The sequence below is a fragment of the Ambystoma mexicanum genome, chromosome 1p (genome assembly GCF_040938575.1).
Source record: "Ambystoma mexicanum isolate Mex_15411 chromosome 1p, UKY_AmexF1_1, whole genome shotgun sequence".
Classification (NCBI taxonomy): domain Eukaryota; kingdom Metazoa; phylum Chordata; class Amphibia; order Caudata; family Ambystomatidae; genus Ambystoma; species Ambystoma mexicanum.
The window spans coordinates 238036567-238061078 of record NC_090921.1 but is presented as its reverse complement, the minus strand read 5'-3'; the positions used below and the strand labels follow the sequence as shown (position 1 = coordinate 238061078).

At 51.4% G+C, this 24512-nt stretch overlaps 8 non-coding genes across 8 annotated transcripts; all 8 read right to left on the bottom strand.

Moving 5' to 3' along the window:
* Window positions 1–306: 306 nt before the first annotated feature.
* TRNAD-GUC (transfer RNA aspartic acid (anticodon GUC)) lies at window positions 307–378 on the bottom strand. Its single transcript has one exon. It is a non-coding gene; the product is annotated as a tRNA-Asp (tRNA).
* Window positions 379–3242: 2864 nt separating this feature from the next.
* On the bottom strand, window positions 3243–3314 carry TRNAD-GUC (transfer RNA aspartic acid (anticodon GUC)). The gene has a single exon. It is a non-coding gene; the product is annotated as a tRNA-Asp (tRNA).
* A 1397-nt stretch (window positions 3315–4711) lies between these two features.
* TRNAD-GUC (transfer RNA aspartic acid (anticodon GUC)) lies at window positions 4712–4783 on the bottom strand. Its single transcript has one exon. It is a non-coding gene; the product is annotated as a tRNA-Asp (tRNA).
* Window positions 4784–6179: 1396 nt separating this feature from the next.
* TRNAD-GUC (transfer RNA aspartic acid (anticodon GUC)) lies at window positions 6180–6251 on the bottom strand. Its single transcript has one exon. It is a non-coding gene; the product is annotated as a tRNA-Asp (tRNA).
* A 1396-nt stretch (window positions 6252–7647) lies between these two features.
* Window positions 7648–7719, bottom strand: TRNAD-GUC (transfer RNA aspartic acid (anticodon GUC)). The gene has a single exon. It is a non-coding gene; the product is annotated as a tRNA-Asp (tRNA).
* A 5772-nt stretch (window positions 7720–13491) lies between these two features.
* TRNAD-GUC (transfer RNA aspartic acid (anticodon GUC)) lies at window positions 13492–13563 on the bottom strand. Its single transcript has one exon. It is a non-coding gene; the product is annotated as a tRNA-Asp (tRNA).
* A 2865-nt stretch (window positions 13564–16428) lies between these two features.
* Window positions 16429–16500, bottom strand: TRNAD-GUC (transfer RNA aspartic acid (anticodon GUC)). Its single transcript has one exon. It is a non-coding gene; the product is annotated as a tRNA-Asp (tRNA).
* A 2851-nt stretch (window positions 16501–19351) lies between these two features.
* TRNAD-GUC (transfer RNA aspartic acid (anticodon GUC)) lies at window positions 19352–19423 on the bottom strand. Its single transcript has one exon. It is a non-coding gene; the product is annotated as a tRNA-Asp (tRNA).
* Between the last annotated feature and the right edge of the window lie 5089 nt (window positions 19424–24512).

Here is a 24512-nt window from a genome sequence, read left to right as displayed (position 1 = left end):
GGGATAAAGCTAACAGGTGATCATTACTCGTCATGTAACATGATACAAAGGGTCAGAAGAGGAACTGATTCAGGGTTACAATTTGGACTTCGCAGACAACAGGAGCACTAAATGGTGCTGAGGGGGACTCAATAAAGTGGACCGGCCGCCTAATGTAAGCAATTGTGCACAAATATTGTACGATGACTAGCGTTGCCGGTGCTTTTTTCTTAAAGAGTCAGTTCTTGGCACCCATTCCCTACTTGACTCAGCCTAATCTTCAAGAATATTTGTCAAGAACTAAAAAAAATCCAGAAAAGGTTTAACCTCCCCGTCGGGGAATTGAACCCCGGTCTCCCGCGTGACAGGCGGGGATACTGACCACTATACTAACGAGGAGACGTGATGGCATGAAATGAACAGCTGCTGATGTCTGCACAGCATCCAGCGACCACCTAGCTGGCCTAGGGGGTCTCATTTTCCCCCGTCAAACGGCTTGCCCGATCTAAGGCTAATTTCTTTCTTTTTATCGGCACCAGGCTTAAAACTCAGTTTAAGGCGATAGTTCCGGGCTATGTTTGACTCCAGAGTTGAATCTGTCATCCCGCATTTCCTCAGCAAATCAAGCTACCCATCTCAAGTCTCATGAGCTGAGGACGGCAAAGTCCCTGTGGGCTTAGGACAGTCAAAGAAACCCCTGGGCTGCATGCTAAGCCCCTTTTCGGCTTCACTTTCCGAATCCTGCCCTAGCTTGCGATTAGTTTTTTTCTCACTTCTTGCCCCCATCTCCCACCTTGCCTCATGGTCTCCCCTCCTCTGCGCACCTGACAGTTTGCCTGCCCTTCCACTGCCTGTCTCCAGACTTTCCAAGGAGAAAAGGCAAAGCACTAAAGCGGGCCGGGCAACGGGTCAAGTTCCGCTTTCGGCGACTAGCAGGGAGGTAGCGTGGCCGAGCGGTCTAAGGCGCTGGATTAAGGCTCCAGTCTCTTCGGAGGCGTGGGTTCAAATCCCACCGCTGCCACTTTTCCTGGCCTTGCATTTTAAAGAAGAACGTAACGTTGACCTCTTCCTTCATTAGTGCCACCTCTGTCGCAATGAGCAAGCGGATGGTATGCCACACCCTGCAGGAAAAAGGTTTCGCTTCTGACGTCTTGCTTTTCTGGACATCCAGTCTCAAGTTTCCCATCTGGAACGGCGCTCCCTGCTGCTTTGTGAAGGCTTGCTGCAAGAGCCTTCGAAACCCAGGAGCTCTTGCGTTGAGCTGTGACGCGTCCTGGGAAGACCTCCCGTTGCAGCGGAATGAGCCCCACTTCCAGGGCGTGCTGGTAGCAAATTTCCCACAGCCCACAGGGAGCAAACGATCCCAGGTGTGATGTATCACCAGGAGAGGCTGAGATGAGAGTAAGGGTTCACGCGTGTGCCCGGACCGAGGTTAATGATGGGATTAGAGCTAGGGTTAGATGCAGGGAAAGAGTGAGAGTTATAATTAGGGATAAAGCTAACAGGTGATCATTACTCGTCATGTAACATGATACAAAGGGTCAGAAGAGGAACTGATTCAGGGTTACAATTTGGACTTCGCAGACAACAGGAGCACTAAATGGTGCTGAGGGGGACTCAATAAAGTGGACCGGCCGCCTAATGTAAGCAATTGTGCACAAATATTGTACGATGACTAGCGTTGCCGGTGCTTTTTTCTTAAAGAGTCAGTTCTTGGCACCCATTCCCTACTTGACTCAGCCTAATCTTCAAGAATATTTGTCAAGAACTAAAAAAAATCCAGAAAAGGTTTAACCTCCCCGTCGGGGAATTGAACCCCGGTCTCCCGCGTGACAGGCGGGGATACTGACCACTTTACTAACGAGGAGACGTGAGGGCATGAAATGAACAGCTGCTGATGTCTGCACAGCATCCAGCGACCACCTAGCTGGCCTAGGGGGTCTCATTTTCCCCCGTCAAACGGCTTGCCCGATCTAAGGCTAATTTCTTTCTTTTTATCGGCACCAGGCTTAAAACTCAGTTTAAGGCGATAGTTCCGGGCTATGTTTGACTCCAGAGTTGAATCTGTCATCCCGCATTTCCTCAGCAAATCAAGCTACCCATCTCAAGTCTCATGAGCTGAGGACGGCAAAGTCCCTGTGGGCTTAGGACAGTCAAAGAAACCCCTGGGCTGCATGCTAAGCCCCTTTTCGGCTTCACTTTCCGAATCCTGCCCTAGCTTGCGATTAGTTTTTTTCTTACTTCTTGCCCCCATCTCCCACCTTGCCTCATGGTCTCCCCTCCTCTGCGCACCTGACAGTTTGCCTGCCCTTCCACTGCCTGTCTCCAGACTTTCCAAGGAGAAAAGGCAAAGCACTAAAGCGGGCCGGGCAACGGGTCAAGTTCCGCTTTCGGCGACTAGCAGGGAGGTAGCGTGGCCGAGCGGTCTAAGGCGCTGGATTAAGGCTCCAGTCTCTTCGGAGGCGTGGGTTCAAATCCCACCGCTGCCACTTTTCCTGGCCTTGCATTTTAAAGAAGAACGTAACGTTGACCTCTTCCTTCATTAGTGCCACCTCTGTCGCAATGAGCAAGCGGATGGTATGCCACACCCTGCAGGAAAAAGGTTTCACTTCTGACGTCTTGCTTTTCTGGACATCCAGTCTCAAGTTTCCCATCTGGAACGGCGCTCCCTGCTGCTTTGTGAAGGCTTGCTGCAAGAGCCTTCGAAACCCAGGAGCTCTTGCGTTGAGCTGTGACGCGTCCTGGGAAGACCTCCCGTTGCAGCGGAATGAGCCCCACTTCCAGGGCGTGCTGGTAGCAAATTTCCCACAGCCCACAGGGAGCAAACGATCCCAGGTGTGATGTATCACCAGGAGAGGCTGAGATGAGAGTAGGGGTTCACGCGTGTGCCCGGACCGAGGTTAATGATGGGATTAGAGCTAGGGTTAGATGCAGGGAAAGAGTGAGAGTTATAATTAGGGATAAAGCTAACAGGTGATCATTACTCGTCATGTAACATGATACAAAGGGTCAGAAGAGGAACTGATTCAGGGTTACAATTTGGACTTCGCAGACAACAGGAGCACTAAATGGTGCTGAGGGGGACTCAATAAAGTGGACCGGCCGCCTAATGTAAGCAATTGTGCACAAATATTGTACGATGACTAGCGTTGCCGGTGCTTTTTTCTTAAAGAGTCAGTTCTTGGCACCCATTCCCTACTTGACTCAGCCTAATCTTCAAGAATATTTGTCAAGAACTAAAAAAAATCCAGAAAAGGTTTAACCTCCCCGTCGGGGAATTGAACCCCGGTCTCCCGCGTGACAGGCGGGGATACTGACCACTATACTAACGAGGAGACGTGAGGGCATGAAATGAACAGCTGCTGATGTCTGCACAGCATCCAGCGACCACCTAGCTGGCCTAGGGGGGTCTCATTTTCCCCCGTCAAACGGCTTGCCCGATCTAAGGCTAATTTCTTTCTTTTTATCGGCACCAGGCTTAAAACTCAGTTTAAGGCGATAGTTCCGGGCTATGTTTGACTCCAGAGTTGAATCTGTCATCCCGCATTTCCTCAGCAAATCAAGCTACCCATCTCAAGTCTCATGAGCTGAGGACGGCAAAGTCCCTGTGGGCTTAGGACAGTCAAAGAAACCCCTGGGCTGCATGCTAAGCCCCTTTTCGGCTTCACTTTCCGAATCCTGCCCTAGCTTGCGATTAGTTTTTTTCTCACTTCTTGCCCCCATCTCCCACCTTGCCTCATGGTCTCCCCTCCTCTGCGCACCTGACAGTTTGCCTGCCCTTCCACTGCCTGTCTCCAGACTTTCCAAGGAGAAAAGGCAAAGCACTAAAGCGGGCCGGGCAACGGGTCAAGTTCCGCTTTCGGCGACTAGCAGGGAGGTAGCGTGGCCGAGCGGTCTAAGGCGCTGGATTAAGGCTCCAGTCTCTTCGGAGGCGTGGGTTCAAATCCCACCGCTGCCACTTTTCCTGGCCTTGCATTTTAAAGAAGAACGTAACGTTGACCTCTTCCTTCATTAGTGCCACCTCTGTCGCAATGAGCAAGCGGATGGTATGCCACACCCTGCAGGAAAAAGGTTTCGCTTCTGACGTCTTGCTTTTCTGGACATCCAGTCTCAAGTTTCCCATCTGGAACGGCGCTCCCTGCTGCTTTGTGAAGGCTTGCTGCAAGAGCCTTCGAAACCCAGGAGCTCTTGCGTTGAGCTGTGACGCGTCCTGGGAAGACCTCCCGTTGCAGCGGAATGAGCCCCACTTCCAGGGCGTGCTGGTAGCAAATTTCCCACAGCCCACAGGGAGCAAACGATCCCAGGTGTGATGTATCACCAGGAGAGGCTGAGATGAGAGTAAGGGTTCACGCGTGTGCCCGGACCGAGGTTAATGATGGGATTAGAGCTAGGGTTAGATGCAGGGAAAGAGTGAGAGTTATAATTAGGGATAAAGCTAACAGGTGATCATTACTCGTCATGTAACATGATACAAAGGGTCAGAAGAGGAACTGATTCAGGGTTACAATTTGGACTTCGCAGACAACAGGAGCACTAAATGGTGCTGAGGGGGACTCAATAAAGTGGACCGGCCGCCTAATGTAAGCAATTGTGCACAAATATTGTACGATGACTAGCGTTGCCGGTGCTTTTTTCTTAAAGAGTCAGTTCTTGGCACCCATTCCCTACTTGACTCAGCCTAATCTTCAAGAATATTTGTCAAGAACTAAAAAAAATCCAGAAAAGGTTTAACCTCCCCGTCGGGGAATTGAACCCCGGTCTCCCGCGTGACAGGCGGGGATACTGACCACTATACTAACGAGGAGACGTGATGGCATGAAATGAACAGCTGCTGATGTCTGCACAGCATCCAGCGACCACCTAGCTGGCCTAGGGGGTCTCATTTTCCCCCGTCAAACGGCTTGCCCGATCTAAGGCTAATTTCTTTCTTTTTATCGGCACCAGGCTTAAAACTCAGTTTAAGGCGATAGTTCCGGGCTATGTTTGACTCCAGAGTTGAATCTGTCATCCCGCATTTCCTCAGCAAATCAAGCTACCCATCTCAAGTCTCATGAGCTGAGGACGGCAAAGTCCCTGTGGGCTTAGGACAGTCAAAGAAACCCCTGGGCTGCATGCTAAGCCCCTTTTCGGCTTCACTTTCCGAATCCTGCCCTAGCTTGCGATTAGTTTTTTTCTTACTTCTTGCCCCCATCTCCCACCTTGCCTCATGGTCTCCCCTCCTCTGCGCACCTGACAGTTTGCCTGCCCTTCCACTGCCTGTCTCCAGACTTTCCAAGGAGAAAAGGCAAAGCACTAAAGCGGGCCGGGCAACGGGTCAAGTTCCGCTTTCGGCGACTAGCAGGGAGGTAGCGTGGCCGAGCGGTCTAAGGCGCTGGATTAAGGCTCCAGTCTCTTCGGAGGCGTGGGTTCAAATCCCACCGCTGCCACTTTTCCTGGCCTTGCATTTTAAAGAAGAACGTAACGTTGACCTCTTCCTTCATTAGTGCCACCTCTGTCGCAATGAGCAAGCGGATGGTATGCCACACCCTGCAGGAAAAAGGTTTCGCTTCTGACGTCTTGCTTTTCTGGACATCCAGTCTCAAGTTTCCCATCTGGAACGGCGCTCCCTGCTGCTTTGTGAAGGCTTGCTGCAAGAGCCTTCGAAACCCAGGAGCTCTTGCGTTGAGCTGTGACGCGTCCTGGGAAGACCTCCCGTTGCAGCGGAATGAGCCCCACTTCCAGGGCGTGCTGGTAGCAAATTTCCCACAGCCCACAGGGAGCAAACGATCCCAGGTGTGATGTATCACCAGGAGAGGCTGAGATGAGAGTAAGGGTTCACGCGTGTGCCCGGACCGAGGTTAATGATGGGATTAGAGCTAGGGTTAGATGCAGGGAAAGAGTGAGAGTTATAATTAGGGATAAAGCTAACAGGTGATCATTACTCGTCATGTAACATGATACAAAGGGTCAGAAGAGGAACTGATTCAGGGTTACAATTTGGACTTCGCAGACAACAGGAGCACTAAATGGTGCTGAGGGGGACTCAATAAAGTGGACCGGCCGCCTAATGTAAGCAATTGTGCACAAATATTGTACGATGACTAGCGTTGCCGGTGCTTTTTTCTTAAAGAGTCAGTTCTTGGCACCCATTCCCTACTTGACTCAGCCTAATCTTCAAGAATATTTGTCAAGAACTAAAAAAAATCCAGAAAAGGTTTAACCTCCCCGTCGGGGAATTGAACCCCGGTCTCCCGCGTGACAGGCGGGGATACTGACCACTATACTAACGAGGAGACGTGATGGCATGAAATGAACAGCTGCTGATGTCTGCACAGCATCCAGCGACCACCTAGCTGGCCTAGGGGGTCTCATTTTCCCCCGTCAAACGGCTTGCCCGATCTAAGGCTAATTTCTTTCTTTTTATCGGCACCAGGCTTAAAACTCAGTTTAAGGCGATAGTTCCGGGCTATGTTTGACTCCAGAGTTGAATCTGTCATCCCGCATTTCCTCAGCAAATCAAGCTACCCATCTCAAGTCTCATGAGCTGAGGACGGCAAAGTCCCTGTGGGCTTAGGACAGTCAAAGAAACCCCTGGGCTGCATGCTAAGCCCCTTTTCGGCTTCACTTTCCGAATCCTGCCCTAGCTTGCGATTAGTTTTTTTCTTACTTCTTGCCCCCATCTCCCACCTTGCCTCATGGTCTCCCCTCCTCTGCGCACCTGACAGTTTGCCTGCCCTTCCACTGCCTGTCTCCAGACTTTCCAAGGAGAAAAGGCAAAGCACTAAAGCGGGCCGGGCAACGGGTCAAGTTCCGCTTTCGGCGACTAGCAGGGAGGTAGCGTGGCCGAGCGGTCTAAGGCGCTGGATTAAGGCTCCAGTCTCTTCGGAGGCGTGGGTTCAAATCCCACCGCTGCCACTTTTCCTGGCCTTGCATTTTAAAGAAGAACGTAACGTTGACCTCTTCCTTCATTAGTGCCACCTCTGTCGCAATGAGCAAGCGGATGGTATGCCACACCCTGCAGGAAAAAGGTTTCGCTTCTGACGTCTTGCTTTTCTGGACATCCAGTCTCAAGTTTCCCATCTGGAACGGCGCTCCCTGCTGCTTTGTGAAGGCTTGCTGCAAGAGCCTTCGAAACCCAGGAGCTCTTGCGTTGAGCTGTGACGCGTCCTGGGAAGACCTCCCGTTGCAGCGGAATGAGCCCCACTTCCAGGGCGTGCTGGTAGCAAATTTCCCACAGCCCACAGGGAGCAAACGATCCCAGGTGTGATGTATCACCAGGAGAGGCTGAGATGAGAGTAAGGGTTCACGCGTGTGCCCGGACCGAGGTTAATGATGGGATTAGAGCTAGGGTTAGATGCAGGGAAAGAGTGAGAGTTATAATTAGGGATAAAGCTAACAGGTGATCATTACTCGTCATGTAACATGATACAAAGGGTCAGAAGAGGAACTGATTCAGGGTTACAATTTGGACTTCGCAGACAACAGGAGCACTAAATGGTGCTGAGGGGGACTCAATAAAGTGGACCGGCCGCCTAATGTAAGCAATTGTGCACAAATATTGTACGATGACTAGCGTTGCCGGTGCTTTTTTCTTAAAGAGTCAGTTCTTGGCACCCATTCCCTACTTGACTCAGCCTAATCTTCAAGAATATTTGTCAAGAACTAAAAAAAATCCAGAAAAGGTTTAACCTCCCCGTCGGGGAATTGAACCCCGGTCTCCCGCGTGACAGGCGGGGATACTGACCACTATACTAACGAGGAGACGTGAGGGCATGAAATGAACAGCTGCTGATGTCTGCACAGCATCCAGCGACCACCTAGCTGGCCTAGGGGGTCTCATTTTCCCCCGTCAAACGGCTTGCCCGATCTAAGGCTAATTTCTTTCTTTTTATCGGCACCAGGCTTAAAACTCAGTTTAAGGCGATAGTTCCGGGCTATGTTTGACTCCAGAGTTGAATCTGTCATCCCGCATTTCCTCAGCAAATCAAGCTACCCATCTCAAGTCTCATGAGCTGAGGACGGCAAAGTCCCTGTGGGCTTAGGACAGTCAAAGAAACCCCTGGGCTGCATGCTAAGCCCCTTTTCGGCTTCACTTTCCGAATCCTGCCCTAGCTTGCGATTAGTTTTTTTCTTACTTCTTGCCCCCATCTCCCACCTTGCCTCATGGTCTCCCCTCCTCTGCGCACCTGACAGTTTGCCTGCCCTTCCACTGCCTGTCTCCAGACTTTCCAAGGAGAAAAGGCAAAGCACTAAAGCGGGCCGGGCAACGGGTCAAGTTCCGCTTTCGGCGACTAGCAGGGAGGTAGCGTGGCCGAGCGGTCTAAGGCGCTGGATTAAGGCTCCAGTCTCTTCGGAGGCGTGGGTTCAAATCCCACCGCTGCCACTTTTCCTGGCCTTGCATTTTAAAGAAGAACGTAACGTTGACCTCTTCCTTCATTAGTGCCACCTCTGTCGCAATGAGCAAGCGGATGGTATGCCACACCCTGCAGGAAAAAGGTTTCGCTTCTGACGTCTTGCTTTTCTGGACATCCAGTCTCAAGTTTCCCATCTGGAACGGCGCTCCCTGCTGCTTTGTGAAGGCTTGCTGCAAGAGCCTTCGAAACCCAGGAGCTCTTGCGTTGAGCTGTGACGCGTCCTGGGAAGACCTCCCGTTGCAGCGGAATGAGCCCCACTTCCAGGGCGTGCTGGTAGCAAATTTCCCACAGCCCACAGGGAGCAAACGATCCCAGGTGTGATGTATCACCAGGAGAGGCTGAGATGAGAGTAGGGGTTCACGCGTGTGCCCGGACCGAGGTTAATGATGGGATTAGAGCTAGGGTTAGATGCAGGGAAAGAGTGAGAGTTATAATTAGGGATAAAGCTAACAGGTGATCATTACTCGTCATGTAACATGATACAAAGGGTCAGAAGAGGAACTGATTCAGGGTTACAATTTGGACTTCGCAGACAACAGGAGCACTAAATGGTGCTGAGGGGGACTCAATAAAGTGGACCGGCCGCCTAATGTAAGCAATTGTGCACAAATATTGTACGATGACTAGCGTTGCCGGTGCTTTTTTCTTAAAGAGTCAGTTCTTGGCACCCATTCCCTACTTGACTCAGCCTAATCTTCAAGAATATTTGTCAAGAACTAAAAAAAATCCAGAAAAGGTTTAACCTCCCCGTCGGAATTGAACCCCGGTCTCCCGCGTGACAGGCGGGGATACTGACCACTATACTAACGAGGAGACGTGAGGGCATGAAATGAACAGCTGCTGATGTCTGCACAGCATCCAGCGACCACCTAGCTGGCCTAGGGGGGTCTCATTTTCCCCCGTCAAACGGCTTGCCCGATCTAAGGCTAATTTCTTTCTTTTTATCGGCACCAGGCTTAAAACTCAGTTTAAGGCGATAGTTCCGGGCTATGTTTGACTCCAGAGTTGAATCTGTCATCCCGCATTTCCTCAGCAAATCAAGCTACCCATCTCAAGTCTCATGAGCTGAGGACGGCAAAGTCCCTGTGGGCTTAGGACAGTCAAAGAAACCCCTGGGCTGCATGCTAAGCCCCTTTTCGGCTTCACTTTCCGAATCCTGCCCTAGCTTGCGATTAGTTTTTTTCTCACTTCTTGCCCCCATCTCCCACCTTGCCTCATGGTCTCCCCTCCTCTGCGCACCTGACAGTTTGCCTGCCCTTCCACTGCCTGTCTCCAGACTTTCCAAGGAGAAAAGGCAAAGCACTAAAGCGGGCCGGGCAACGGGTCAAGTTCCGCTTTCGGCGACTAGCAGGGAGGTAGCGTGGCCGAGCGGTCTAAGGCGCTGGATTAAGGCTCCAGTCTCTTCGGAGGCGTGGGTTCAAATCCCACCGCTGCCACTTTTCCTGGCCTTGCATTTTAAAGAAGAACGTAACGTTGACCTCTTCCTTCATTAGTGCCACCTCTGTCGCAATGAGCAAGCGGATGGTATGCCACACCCTGCAGGAAAAAGGTTTCGCTTCTGACGTCTTGCTTTTCTGGACATCCAGTCTCAAGTTTCCCATCTGGAACGGCGCTCCCTGCTGCTTTGTGAAGGCTTGCTGCAAGAGCCTTCGAAACCCAGGAGCTCTTGCGTTGAGCTGTGACGCGTCCTGGGAAGACCTCCCGTTGCAGCGGAATGAGCCCCACTTCCAGGGCGTGCTGGTAGCAAATTTCCCACAGCCCACAGGGAGCAAACGATCCTAGGTGTGATGTATCACCAGGAGAGGCTGAGATGAGAGTAAGGGTTCACGCGTGTGCCCGGACCGAGGTTAATGATGGGATTAGAGCTAGGGTTAGATGCAGGGAAAGAGTGAGAGTTATAATTAGGGATAAAGCTAACAGGTGATCATTACTCGTCATGTAACATGATACAAAGGGTCAGAAGAGGAACTGATTCAGGGTTACAATTTGGACTTCGCAGACAACAGGAGCACTAAATGGTGCTGAGGGGGACTCAATAAAGTGGACCGGCCGCCTAATGTAAGCAATTGTGCACAAATATTGTACGATGACTAGCGTTGCCGGTGCTTTTTTCTTAAAGAGTCAGTTCTTGGCACCCATTCCCTACTTGACTCAGCCTAATCTTCAAGAATATTTGTCAAGAACTAAAAGAAATCCAGAAAAGGTTTAACCTCCCCGCCCGGTCTCCCGCGTGACAGGCGGGGATACTGACCACTATACTAACGAGGAGACGTGAGGGCATGAAATGAACAGCTGCTGATGTCTGCACAGCATCCAGCGACCACCTAGCTGGCCTAGGGGGTCTCATTTTCCCCCGTCAAACGGCTTGCCCGATCTAAGGCTAATTTCTTTCTTTTTATCGGCACCAGGCTTAAAACTCAGTTTAAGGCGATAGTTCCGGGCTATGTTTGACTCCAGAGTTGAATCTGTCATCCCGCATTTCCTCAGCAAATCAAGCTACCCATCTCAAGTCTCATGAGCTGAGGACGGCAAAGTCCCTGTGGGCTTAGGACAGTCAAAGAAACCCCTGGGCTGCATGCTAAGCCCCTTTTCGGCTTCACTTTCCGAATCCTGCCCTAGCTTGCGATTAGTTTTTTTCTTACTTCTTGCCCCCATCTCCCACCTTGCCTCATGGTCTCCCCTCCTCTGCGCACCTGACAGTTTGCCTGCCCTTCCACTGCCTGTCTCCAGACTTTCCAAGGAGAAAAGGCAAAGCACTAAAGCGGGCCGGGCAACGGGTCAAGTTCCGCTTTCGGCGACTAGCAGGGAGGTAGCGTGGCCGAGCGGTCTAAGGCGCTGGATTAAGGCTCCAGTCTCTTCGGAGGCGTGGGTTCAAATCCCACCGCTGCCACTTTTCCTGGCCTTGCATTTTAAAGAAGAACGTAACGTTGACCTCTTCCTTCATTAGTGCCACCTCTGTCGCAATGAGCAAGCGGATGGTATGCCACACCCTGCAGGAAAAAGGTTTCGCTTCTGACGTCTTGCTTTTCTGGACATCCAGTCTCAAGTTTCCCATCTGGAACGGCGCTCCCTGCTGCTTTGTGAAGGCTTGCTGCAAGAGCCTTCGAAACCCAGGAGCTCTTGCGTTGAGCTGTGACGCGTCCTGGGAAGACCTCCCGTTGCAGCGGAATGAGCCCCACTTCCAGGGCGTGCTGGTAGCAAATTTCCCACAGCCCACAGGGAGCAAACGATCCCAGGTGTGATGTATCACCAGGAGAGGCTGAGATGAGAGTAAGGGTTCACGCGTGTGCCCGGACCGAGGTTAATGATGGGATTAGAGCTAGGGTTAGATGCAGGGAAAGAGTGAGAGTTATAATTAGGGATAAAGCTAACAGGTGATCATTACTCGTCATGTAACATGATACAAAGGGTCAGAAGAGGAACTGATTCAGGGTTACAATTTGGACTTCGCAGACAACAGGAGCACTAAATGGTGCTGAGGGGGACTCAATAAAGTGGACCGGCCGCCTAATGTAAGCAATTGTGCACAAATATTGTACGATGACTAGCGTTGCCGGTGCTTTTTTCTTAAAGAGTCAGTTCTTGGCACCCATTCCCTACTTGACTCAGCCTAATCTTCAAGAATATTTGTCAAGAACTAAAAAAAATCCAGAAAAGGTTTAACCTCCCCGTCGGGGTCTCCCGCGTGACAGGCGGGGATACTGACCACTATACTAACGAGGAGACGTGAGGGCATGAAATGAACAGCTGCTGATGTCTGCACAGCATCCAGCGACCACCTAGCTGGCCTAGGGGGTCTCATTTTCCCCCGTCAAACGGCTTGCCCGATCTAAGGCTAATTGCTTTCTTTTTATCGGCACCAGGCTTAAAACTCAGTTTAAGGCGATAGTTCCGGGCTATGTTTGACTCCAGAGTTGAATCTGTCATCCCGCATTTCCTCAGCAAATCAAGCTACCCATCTCAAGTCTCATGAGCTGAGGACGGCAAAGTCCCTGTGGGCTTAGGACAGTCAAAGAAACCCCTGGGCTGCATGCTAAGCCCCTTTTCGGCTTCACTTTCCGAATCCTGCCCTAGCTTGCGATTAGTTTTTTTCTCACTTCTTGCCCCCATCTCCCACCTTGCCTCATGGTCTCCCCTCCTCTGCGCACCTGACAGTTTGCCTGCCCTTCCACTGCCTGTCTCCAGACTTTCCAAGGAGAAAAGGCAAAGCACTAAAGCGGGCCGGGCAACGGGTCAAGTTCCGCTTTCGGCGACTAGCAGGGAGGTAGCGTGGCCGAGCGGTCTAAGGCGCTGGATTAAGGCTCCAGTCTCTTCGGAGGCGTGGGTTCAAATCCCACCGCTGCCACTTTTCCTGGCCTTGCATTTTAAAGAAGAACGTAACGTTGACCTCTTCCTTCATTAGTGCCACCTCTGTCGCAATGAGCAAGCGGATGGTATGCCACACCCTGCAGGAAAAAGGTTTCGCTTCTGACGTCTTGCTTTTCTGGACATCCAGTCTCAAGTTTCCCATCTGGAACGGCGCTCCCTGCTGCTTTGTGAAGGCTTGCTGCAAGAGCCTTCGAAACCCAGGAGCTCTTGCGTTGAGCTGTGACGCGTCCTGGGAAGACCTCCCGTTGCAGCGGAATGAGCCCCACTTCCAGGGCGTGCTGGTAGCAAATTTCCCACAGCCCACAGGGAGCAAACGATCCCAGGTGTGATGTATCACCAGGAGAGGCTGAGATGAGAGTAGGGGTTCACGCGTGTGCCCGGACCGAGTTTAATGATGGGATTAGAGCTAGGGTTAGATGCAGGGAAAGAGTGAGAGTTATAATTAGGGATAAAGCTAACAGGTGATCATTACTCGTCATGTAACATGATACAAAGGGTCAGAAGAGGAACTGATTCAGGGTTACAATTTGGACTTCGCAGACAACAGGAGCACTAAATGGTGCTGAGGGGGACTCAATAAAGTGGACCGGCCGCCTAATGTAAGCAATTGTGCACAAATATTGTACGATGACTAGCGTTGCCGGTGCTTTTTTCTTAAAGAGTCAGTTCTTGGCACCCATTCCCTACTTGACTCAGCCTAATCTTCAAGAATATTTGTCAAGAACTAAAAAAAATCCAGGAACGGTTTAACCTCCCCGTCGGGGAATTGAACCCCGGTCTCCCGCGTGACAGGCGGGGATACTGACCACTATACTAACGAGGAGACGTGAGGGCATGAAATGAACAGCTGCTGATGTCTGCACAGCATCCAGCGACCACCTAGCTGGCCTAGGGGGGTCTCATTTTCCCCCGTCAAACGGCTTGCCCGATCTAAGGCTAATTTCTTTCTTTTTATCGGCACCAGGCTTAAAACTCAGTTTAAGGCGATAGTTCCGGGCTATGTTTGACTCCAGAGTTGAATCTGTCATCCCGCATTTCCTCAGCAAATCAAGCTACCCATCTCAAGTCTCATGAGCTGAGGACGGCAAAGTCCCTGTGGGCTTAGGACAGTCAAAGAAACCCCTGGGCTGCATGCTAAGCCCCTTTTCGGCTTCACTTTCCGAATCCTGCCCTAGCTTGCGATTAGTTTTTTTCTCACTTCTTGCCCCCATCTCCCACCTTGCCTCATGGTCTCCCCTCCTCTGCGCACCTGACAGTTTGCCTGCCCTTCCACTGCCTGTCTCCAGACTTTCCAAGGAGAAAAGGCAAAGCACTAAAGCGGGCCGGGCAACGGGTCAAGTTCCGCTTTCGGCGACTAGCAGGGAGGTAGCGTGGCCGAGCGGTCTAAGGCGCTGGATTAAGGCTCCAGTCTCTTCGGAGGCGTGGGTTCAAATCCCACCGCTGCCACTTTTCCTGGCCTTGCATTTTAAAGAAGAACGTAACGTTGACCTCTTCCTTCATTAGTGCCACCTCTGTCGCAATGAGCAAGCGGATGGTATGCCACACCCTGCAGGAAAAAGGTTTCGCTTCTGACGTCTTGCTTTTCTGGACATCCAGTCTCAAGTTTCCCATCTGGAACGGCGCTCCCTGCTGCTTTGTGAAGGCTTGCTGCAAGAGCCTTCGAAACCCAGGAGCTCTTGCGTTGAGCTGTGACGCGTCCTGGGAAGACCTCCCGTTGCAGCGGAATGAGCCCCACTTCCAGGGCGTGCTGGTAGCAAATTTCCCACAGCCCACAGGGAGCAAACGATCCCAGGTGTGATGTATCACCAGGAGAGGCTGAGATGAGAGTAGGGGTTCACGCGTGTGCCCGGACCGAGGTTAATGATGGGATTAGAGCTAGGGTTAGATGCAGGGAAAGAGTGAGAGTTATAATTAGGGATAAAGCTAACAGGTGATCATTACTCGTCATGTAACATGATACAAAGGGTCAGAAGAGGAACTGATTCAGGGTTACAATTTGGACTTCGCAGACAACAGGAGCACTAAATGGTGCTGAGGGGGACTCAATAAAGTGGACCGGCCGCCTAATGTAAGCAATTGTGCACAAATATTGTACGATGACTAGCGTTGCCGGTGCTTTTTTCTTAAAGAGTCAGTTCTTGGCACCCATTCCCTACTTGACTCAGCCTAATCTTCAAGAATATTTGTCAAGAACTAAAAAAAATCCAGAAAAGGTTTAACCTCCCCGTCGGGGAATTGAACCCCGGTCTCCCACGTGACAGGCGGGGATACTGACCACTATACTAACGAGGAGACGTGAGGGCATGAAATGAACAGCTGCTGATGTCTGCACAGCATCCAGCGACCACCTAGCTGGCCTAGGGGGTCTCATTTTCCCCCGTCAAACGGCTTGCCCGATCTAAGGCTAATTTCTTTCTTTTTATCGGCACCAGGCTTAAAACTCAGTTTAAGGCGATAGTTCCGGGCTATGTTTGACTCCAGAGTTGAATCTGTCATCCCGCATTTCCTCAGCAAATCAAGCTACCCATCTCAAGTCTCATGAGCTGAGGACGGCAAAGTCCCTGTGGGCTTAGGACAGTCAAAGAAACCCCTGGGCTGCATGCTAAGCCCCTTTTCGGCTTCACTTTCCGAATCCTGCCCTAGCTTGCGATTAGTTTTTTTCTCACTTCTTGCCCCCATCTCCCACCTTGCCTCATGGTCTCCCCTCCTCTGCGCACCTGACAGTTTTCCTGCCCTTCCACTGCCTGTCTCCAGACTTTCCAAGGAGAAAAGGCAAAGCACTAAAGCGGGCCGGGCAACGGGTCAAGTTCCGCTTTCGGCGACTAGCAGGGAGGTAGCGTGGCCGAGCGGTCTAAGGCGCTGGATTAAGGCTCCAGTCTCTTCGGAGGCGTGGGTTCAAATTCCACCGCTGCCACTTTTCCTGGCCTTGCATTTTAAAGAAGAACGTAACGTTGACCTCTTCCTTCATTAGTGCCACCTCTGTCGCAATGAGCAAGCGGATGGTATGCCACACCCTGCAGGAAAAAGGTTTCGCTTCTGACGTCTTGCTTTTCTGGACATCCAGTCTCAAGTTTCCCATCTGGAACGGCGCTCCCTGCTGCTTTGTGAAGGCTTGCTGCAAGAGCCTTCGAAACCCAGGAGCTCTTGCGTTGAGCTGTGACGCGTCCTGGGAAGACCTCCCGTTGCAGCGGAATGAGCCCCACTTCCAGGGCGTGCTGGTAGCAAATTTCCCACAGCCCACAGGGAGCAAACGATCCCAGGTGTGATGTATCACCAGGAGAGGCTGAGATGAGAGTAAGGGTTCACGCGTGTGCCCGGACCGAGGTTAATGATGGGATTAGAGCTAGGGTTAGATGCAGGGAAAGAGTGAGAGTTATAATTAGGGATAAAGCTAACAGGTGATCATTACTCGTCATGTAACATGATACAAAGGGTCAGAAGAGGAACTGATTCAGGGTTACAATTTGGACTTCGCAGACAACAGGAGCACTAAATGGTGCTGAGGGGGACTCAATAAAGTGGACCGGCCGCCTAATGTAAGCAATTGTGCACAAATATTGTACGATGACTAGCGTTGCCGGTGCTTTTTTCTTAAAGAGTCAGTTCTTGGCACCCATTCCCTACTTGACTCAGCCTAATCTTCAAGAATATTTGTCAAGAACTAAAAAAAATCCAGAAAAGGTTTAACCTCCCCGTCGGGGAATTGAACCCCGGTCTCCCGCGTGACAGGCGGGGATACTGACCACTATACTAACGAGGAGACGTGAGGGCATGAAATGAACAGCTGCTGATGTCTGCACAGCATCCAGCGACCACCTAGCTGGCCTAGGGGGTCTCATTTTCCCCCGTCAAACGGCTTGCCCGATCTAAGGCTAATTTCTTTCTTTTTATCGGCACCAGGCTTAAAACTCAGTTTAAGGCGATAGTTCCGGGCTATGTTTGACTCCAGAGTTGAATCTGTCATCCCGCATTTCCTCAGCAAATCAAGCTACCCATCTCAAGTCTCATGAGCTGAGGACGGCAAAGTCCCTGTGGGCTTAGGACAGTCAAAGAAACCCCTGGGCTGCATGCTAAGCCCCTTTTCGGCTTCACTTTCCGAATCCTGCCCTAGCTTGCGATTAGTTTTTTTCTCACTTCTTGCCCCCATCTCCCACCTTGCCTCATGGTCTCCCCTCCTCTGCGCACCTGACAGTTTGCCTGCCCTTCCACTGCCTGTCTCCAGACTTTCCAAGGAGAAAAGGCAAAGCACTAAAGCGGGCCGGGCAACGGGTCAAGTTCCGCTTTCGGCGACTAGCAGGGAGGTAGCGTGGCCGAGCGGTCTAAGGCGCTGGATTAAGGCTCCAGTCTCTTCGGAGGCGTGGGTTCAAATCCCACCGCTGCCACTTTTCCTGGCCTTGCATTTTAAAGAAGAACGTAACGTTGACCTCTTCCTTCATTAGTGCCACCTCTGTCGCAATGAGCAAGCGGATGGTATGCCACACCCTGCAGGAAAAAGGTTTCGCTTCTGACGTCTTGCTTTTCTGGACATCCAGTCTCAAGTTTCCCATCTGGAACGGCGCTCCCTGCTGCTTTGTGAAGGCTTGCTGCAAGAGCCTTCGAAACCCAGGAGCTCTTGCGTTGAGCTGTGACGCGTCCTGGGAAGACCTCCCGTTGCAGCGGAATGAGCCCCACTTCCAGGGCGTGCTGGTAGCAAATTTCCCACAGCCCACAGGGAGCAAACGATCCCAGGTGTGATGTATCACCAGGAGAGGCTGAGATGAGAGTAAGGGTTCACGCGTGTGCCCGGACCGAGGTTAATGATGGGATTAGAGCTAGGGTTAGATGCAGGGAAAGAGTGAGAGTTATAATTAGGGATAAAGCTAACAGGTGATCATTACTCGTCATGTAACATGATACAAAGGGTCAGAAGAGGAACTGATTCAGGGTTACAATTTGGACTTCGCAGACAACAGGAGCACTAAATGGTGCTGAGGGGGACTCAATAAAGTGGACCGGCCGCCTAATGTAAGCAATTGTGCACAAATATTGTACGATGACTAGCGTTGCCGGTGCTTTTTTCTTAAAGAGTCAGTTCTTGGCACCCATTCCCTACTTGACTCAGCCTAATCTTCAAGAATATTTGTCAAGAACTAAAAAAAATCCAGAAAAGGTTTAACCTCCCCGTCGGGGAATTGAACCCCGGTCGCGGGGATACTGACCACTATACTAACGAGGAGACGTGAGGGCATGAAATGAACAGCTGCTGATGTCTGCACAGCATCCAGCGACCACCTAGCTGGCCTAGGGGGTCTCATTTTCCCCCGTCAAACGGCTTGCCCGATCTAAGGCTAATTTCTTTCTTTTTATCGGCACCAGGCTTAAAACTCAGTTTAAGGCGATAGTTCCGGGCTATGTTTGACTCCAGAGTTGAATCTGTCATCCCGCATTTCCTCAGCAAATCAAGCTACCCATCTCAAGTCTCATGAGCTGAGGACGGCAAAGTCCCTGTGGGCTTAGGACAGTCAAAGAAACCCCTGGGCTGCATGCTAAGCCCCTTTTCGGCTTCACTTTCCGAATCCTGCCCTAGCTTGCGATTAGTTTTTTTCTCACTTCTTGCCCCCATCTCCCACCTTGCCTCATGGTCTCCCCTCCTCTGCGCACCTGACAGTTTGCCTGCCCTTCCACTGCCTGTCTCCAGACTTTCCAAGGAGAAAAGGCAAAGCACTAAAGCGGGCCGGGCAACGGGTCAAGTTCCGCTTTCGGCGACTAGCAGGGAGGTAGCGTGGCCGAGCGGTCTAAGGCGCTGGATTAAGGCTCCAGTCTCTTCGGAGGCGTGGGTTCAAATCCCACCGCTGCCACTTTTCCTGGCCTTGCATTTTAAAGAAGAACGTAACGTTGACCTCTTCCTTCATTAGTGCCACCTCTGTCGCAATGAGCAAGCGGATGGTATGCCACACCCTGCAGGAAAAAGGTTTCGCTTCTGACGTCTTGCTTTTCTGGACATCCAGTCTCAAGTTTCCCATCTGGAACGGCGCTCCCTGCTGCTTTGTGAAGGCTTGCTGCAAGAGCCTTCGAAACCCAGGAGCTCTTGCGTTGAGCTGTGACGCGTCCTGGGAAGACCTCCCGTTGCAGCGGAATGAGCCCCACTTCCAGGGCGTGCTGGTAGCGAATTTCCCACAGCCCACAGGGAGCAAACGATCCCAGGTGTGATGTATCACCAGGAGAGGCTGAGATGAGAGTAAGGGTTCACGCGTGTGCCCGGACCGAGGTTAATGATGGGATTAGAGCTAGGGTTAGATGCAGGGAAAGAGTGAGAGTTATAATTAGGGATAAAGCTAACAGGTGATCATTACTCGTCATGTAACATGATACAAAGGGTCAGAAGAGGAACTGATTCAGGGTTACAATTTGGACTTCGCAGACAACAGGAGCACTAAATGGTGCTGAGGGGGACTCAATAAAGTGGACCGGCCGCCTAATGTAAGCAATTGTGCACAAATATTGTACGATGACTAGCGTTGCCGGTGCTTTTTTCTTAAAGAGTCAGTTCTTGGCACCCATTCCCTACTTGACTCAGCCTAATCTTCAAGAATATTTGTCAAGAACTAAAAAAAATCCAGAAAAGGTTTAACCTCCCCGTCGGGGAATTGAACCCCGGTCTCCCGCGTGACAGGCGGGGATACTGACCACTATACTAACGAGGAGACGTGAGGGCATGAAATGAACAGCTGCTGATGTCTGCACAGCATCCAGCGACCACCTAGCTGGCCTAGGGGGTCTCATTTTCCCCCGTCAAACGGCTTGCCCGATCTAAGGCTAATTTCTTTCTTTTTATCGGCACCAGGCTTAAAACTCAGTTTAAGGCGATAGTTCCGGGCTATGTTTGACTCCAGAGTTGAATCTGTCATCCCGCATTTCCTCAGCAAATCAAGCTACCCATCTCAAGTCTCATGAGCTGAGGACGGCAAAGTCCCTGTGGGCTTAGGACAGTCAAAGAAACCCCTGGGCTGCATGCTAAGCCCCTTTTCGGCTTCACTTTCCGAATCCTGCCCTAGCTTGCGATTAGTTTTTTTCTCACTTCTTGCCCCCATCTCCCACCTTGCCTCATGGTCTCCCCTCCTCTGCGCACCTGACAGTTTGCCTGCCCTTCCACTGCCTGTCTCCAGACTTTCCAAGGAGAAAAGGCAAAGCACTAAAGCGGGCCGGGCAACGGGTCAAGTTCCGCTTTCGGCGACTAGCAGGGAGGTAGCGTGGCCGAGCGGTCTAAGGCGCTGGATTAAGGCTCCAGTCTCTTCGGAGGCGTGGGTTCAAATCCCACCGCTGCCACTTTTCCTGGCCTTGCATTTTAAAGAAGAACGTAACGTTGACCTCTTCCTTCATTAGTGCCACCTCTGTCGCAATGAGCAAGCGGATGGTATGCCACACCCTGCAGGAAAAAGGTTTCGCTTCTGACGTCTTGCTTTTCTGGACATCCAGTCTCAAGTTTCCCATCTGGAACGGCGCTCCCTGCTGCTTTGTGAAGGCTTGCTGCAAGAGCCTTCGAAACCCAGGAGCTCTTGCGTTGAGCTGTGACGCGTCCTGGGAAGACCTCCCGTTGCAGCGGAATGAGCCCCACTTCCAGGGCGTGCTGGTAGCGAATTTCCCACAGCCCACAGGGAGCAAACGATCCCAGGTGTGATGTATCACCAGGAGAGGCTGAGATGAGAGTAAGGGTTCACGCGTGTGCCCGGACCGAGGTTAATGATGGGATTAGAGCTAGGGTTAGATGCAGGGAAAGAGTGAGAGTTATAATTAGGGATAAAGCTAACAGGTGATCATTACTCGTCATGTAACATGATACAAAGGGTCAGAAGAGGAACTGATTCAGGGTTACAATTTGGACTTCGCAGACAACAGGAGCACTAAATGGTGCTGAGGGGGACTCAATAAAGTGGACCGGCCGCCTAATGTAAGCAATTGTGCACAAATATTGTACGATGACTAGCGTTGCCGGTGCTTTTTTCTTAAAGAGTCAGTTCTTGGCACCCATTCCCTACTTGACTCAGCCTAATCTTCAAGAATATTTGTCAAGAACTAAAAAAAATCCAGAAAAGGTTTAACCTCCCCGTCGGGGACCCCGGTCTCCCGCGTGACAGGCGGGGATACTGACCACTATACTAACGAGGAGACGTGAGGGCATGAAATGAACAGCTGCTGATGTCTGCACAGCATCCAGCGACCACCTAGCTGGCCTAGGGGGTCTCATTTTCCCCCGTCAAACGGCTTGCCCGATCTAAGGCTAATTTCTTTCTTTTTATCGGCACCAGGCTTAAAACTCAGTTTAAGGCGATAGTTCCGGGCTATGTTTGACTCCAGAGTTGAATCTGTCATCCCGCATTTCCTCAGCAAATCAAGCTACCCATCTCAAGTCTCATGAGCTGAGGACGGAAAAGTCCCTGTGGGCTTAGGACAGTCAAAGAAACCCCTGGGCTGCATGCTAAGCCCCTTTTCGGCTTCACTTTCCGAATCCTGCCCTAGCTTGCGATTAGTTTTTTTCTCACTTCTTGCCCCCATCTCCCACCTTGCCTCATGGTCTCCCCTCCTCTGCGCACCTGACAGTTTGCCTGCCCTTCCACTGCCTGTCTCCAGACTTTCCAAGGAGAAAAGGCAAAGCACTAAAGAGGGCCGGGCAACGGTTCAAGTTCCGCTTTCGGCGACTAGCAGGGAGGTTGCGTGGCCGAGCGGTCTAAGGCGCTGGATTAAGGCTCCAGTCTCTTCGGAGGCGTGGGTTCAAATCCCACCGCTGCCACTTTTCCTGGCCTTGCATTTTAAAGAAGAACGTAACGTTGACCTCTTCCTTCATTAGTGCCACCTCTGTCGCAATGAGCAAGCGGATGGTATGCCACACCCTGCAGGAAAAAGGTTTCGCTTCTGACGTCTTGCTTTTCTGGACATCCAGTCTCAAGTTTCCCATCTGGAACGGCGCTCCCTGCTGCTTTGTGAAGGCTTGCTGCAAGAGCCTTCGAAACCCAGGAGCTCTTGCGTTGAGCTGTGACGCGTCCTGGGAAGACCTCCCGTTGCAGCGGAATGAGCCCCACTTCCAGGGCGTGCTGGTAGCAAATTTCCCACAGCCCACAGGGAGCAAACGATCCCAGGTGTGATGTATCACCAGGAGAGGCTGAGATGAGAGTAGGGGTTCACGCGTGTGCCCGGACCGAGGTTAATGATGGGATTAGAGCTAGGGTTAGATGCAGGGAAAGAGTGAGAGTTATAATTAGGGATAAAGCTAACAGGTGATCATTACTCGTCATGTAACATGATACAAAGGGTCAGAAGAGGAACTGATTCAGGGTTACAATTTGGACTTCGCAGACAACAGGAGCACTAAATGGTGCTGAGGGGGACTCAATAAAGTGGACCGGCCGCCTAATGTAAGCAATTGTGCACAAATATTGTACGATGACTAGCGTTGCCGGTGCTTTTTTCTTAAAGAGTCAGTTCTTGGCACCCATTCCCTACTTGACTCAGCCTAATCTTCAAGAATATTTGTCAAGAACTAAAAAAAATCCAGGAACGGTTTAACCTCCCCGTGGCGGGGATACTGACCACTATACTAACGAGGAGACGTGAGGGCATGAAATGAACAGCTGCTGATGTCTGCACAGCATCCAGCGACCACCTAGCTGGCCTAGGGGGGTCTCATTTTCCCCCGTCAACCGGCTTGCCCGATCTAAGGCTAATTTCTTTCTTTTTATCGGCACCAGGCTTAAAACTCAGTTTAAGGCGATAGTTCCGGGCTATGTTTGACTCCAGAGTTGAATCTGTCATCCCGCATTTCCTCAGCAAATCAAGCTACCCATCTCAAGTCTCATGAGCTGAGGACGGCAAAGTCCCTGTGGGCTTAGGACAGTCAAAGAAACCCCTGGGCTGCATGCTAAGCCCCTTTTCGGCTTCACTTTCCGAATCCTGCCCTAGCTTGCGATTAGTTTTTTTCTCACTTCTTGCCCCCATCTCCCACCTTGCCTCATGGTCTCCCCTCCTCTGCGCACCTGACAGTTTGCCTGCCCTTCCACTGCCTGTCTCCAGACTTTCCAAGGAGAAAAGGCAAAGCACTAAAGCGGGCCGGGCAACGGGTCAAGTTCCGCTTTCGGCGACTAGCAGGGAGGTAGCGTGGCCGAGCGGTCTAAGGCGCTGGATTAAGGCTCCAGTCTCTTCGGAGGCGTGGGTTCAAATCCCACCGCTGCCACTTTTCCTGGCCTTGCATTTTAAAGAAGAACGTAACGTTGACCTCTTCCTTCATTAGTGCCACCTCTGTCGCAATGAGCAAGCGGATGGTATGCCACACCCTGCAGGAAAAAGGTTTCGCTTCTGACGTCTTGCTTTTCTGGACATCCAGTCTCAAGTTTCCCATCTGGAACGGCGCTCCCTGCTGCTTTGTGAAGGCTTGCTGCAAGAGCCTTCGAAACCCAGGAGCTCTTGCGTTGAGCTGTGACGCGTCCTGGGAAGACCTCCCGTTGCAGCGGAATGAGCCCCACTTCCAGGGCGTGCTGGTAGCAAATTTCCCACAGCCCACAGGGAGCAAACGATCCCAGGTGTGATGTATCACCAGGAGAGGCTGAGATGAGAGTAGGGGTTCACGCGTGTGCCCGGACCGAGGTTAATGATGGGATTAGAGCTAGGGTTAGATGCAGGGAAAGAGTGAGAGTTATAATTAGGGATAAAGCTAACAGGTGATCATTACTCGTCATGTAACATGATACAAAGGGTCAGAAGAGGAACTGATTCAGGGTTACAATTTGGACTTCGCAGACAACAGGAGCACTAAATGGTGCTGAGGGGGACTCAATAAAGTGGACCGGCCGCCTAATGTAAGCAATTGTGCACAAATATTGTACGATGACTAGCGTTGCCGGTGCTTTTTTCTTAAAGAGTCAGTTCTTGGCACCCATTCCCTACTTGACTCAGCCTAATCTTCAAGAATATTTGTCAAGAACTAAAAAAAATCCAGAAAAGGTTTAACCTCCCCGGTCTCCCGCGTGACAGGCGGGGATACTGACCACTATACTAACGAGGAGACGTGAGGGCATGAAATGAACAGCTGCTGATGTCTGCACAGCATCCAGCGACCACCTAGCTGGCCTAGGGGGTCTCATTTTCCCCCGTCAAACGGCTTGCCCGATCTAAGGCTAATTTCTTTCTTTTTATCGGCACCAGGCTTAAAACTCAGTTTAAGGCGATAGTTCCGGGCTATGTTTGACTCCAGAGTTGAATCTGTCATCCCGCATTTCCTCAGCAAATCAAGCTACCCATCTCAAGTCTCATGAGCTGAGGACGGCAAAGTCCCTGTGGGCTTAGGACAGTCAAAGAAACCCCTGGGCTGCATGCTAAGCCCCTTTTCGGCTTCACTTTCCGAATCCTGCCCTAGCTTGCGATTAGTTTTTTTCTCACTTCTTGCCCCCATCTCCCACCTTGCCTCATGGTCTCCCCTCCTCTGCGCACCTGACAGTTTGCCTGCCCTTCCACTGCCTGTCTCCAGACTTTCCAAGGAGAAAAGGCAAAGCACTAAAGCGGGCCGGGCAACGGGTCAAGTTCCGCTTTCGGCGACTAGCAGGGAGGTAGCGTGGCCGAGCGGTCTAAGGCGCTGGATTAAGGCTCCAGTCTCTTCGGAGGCGTGGGTTCAAATCCCACCGCTGCCACTTTTCCTGGCCTTGCATTTTAAAGAAGAACGTAACGTTGACCTCTTCCTTCATTAGTGCCACCTCTGTCGCAATGAGCAAGCGGATGGTATGCCACACCCTGCAGGAAAAAGGTTTC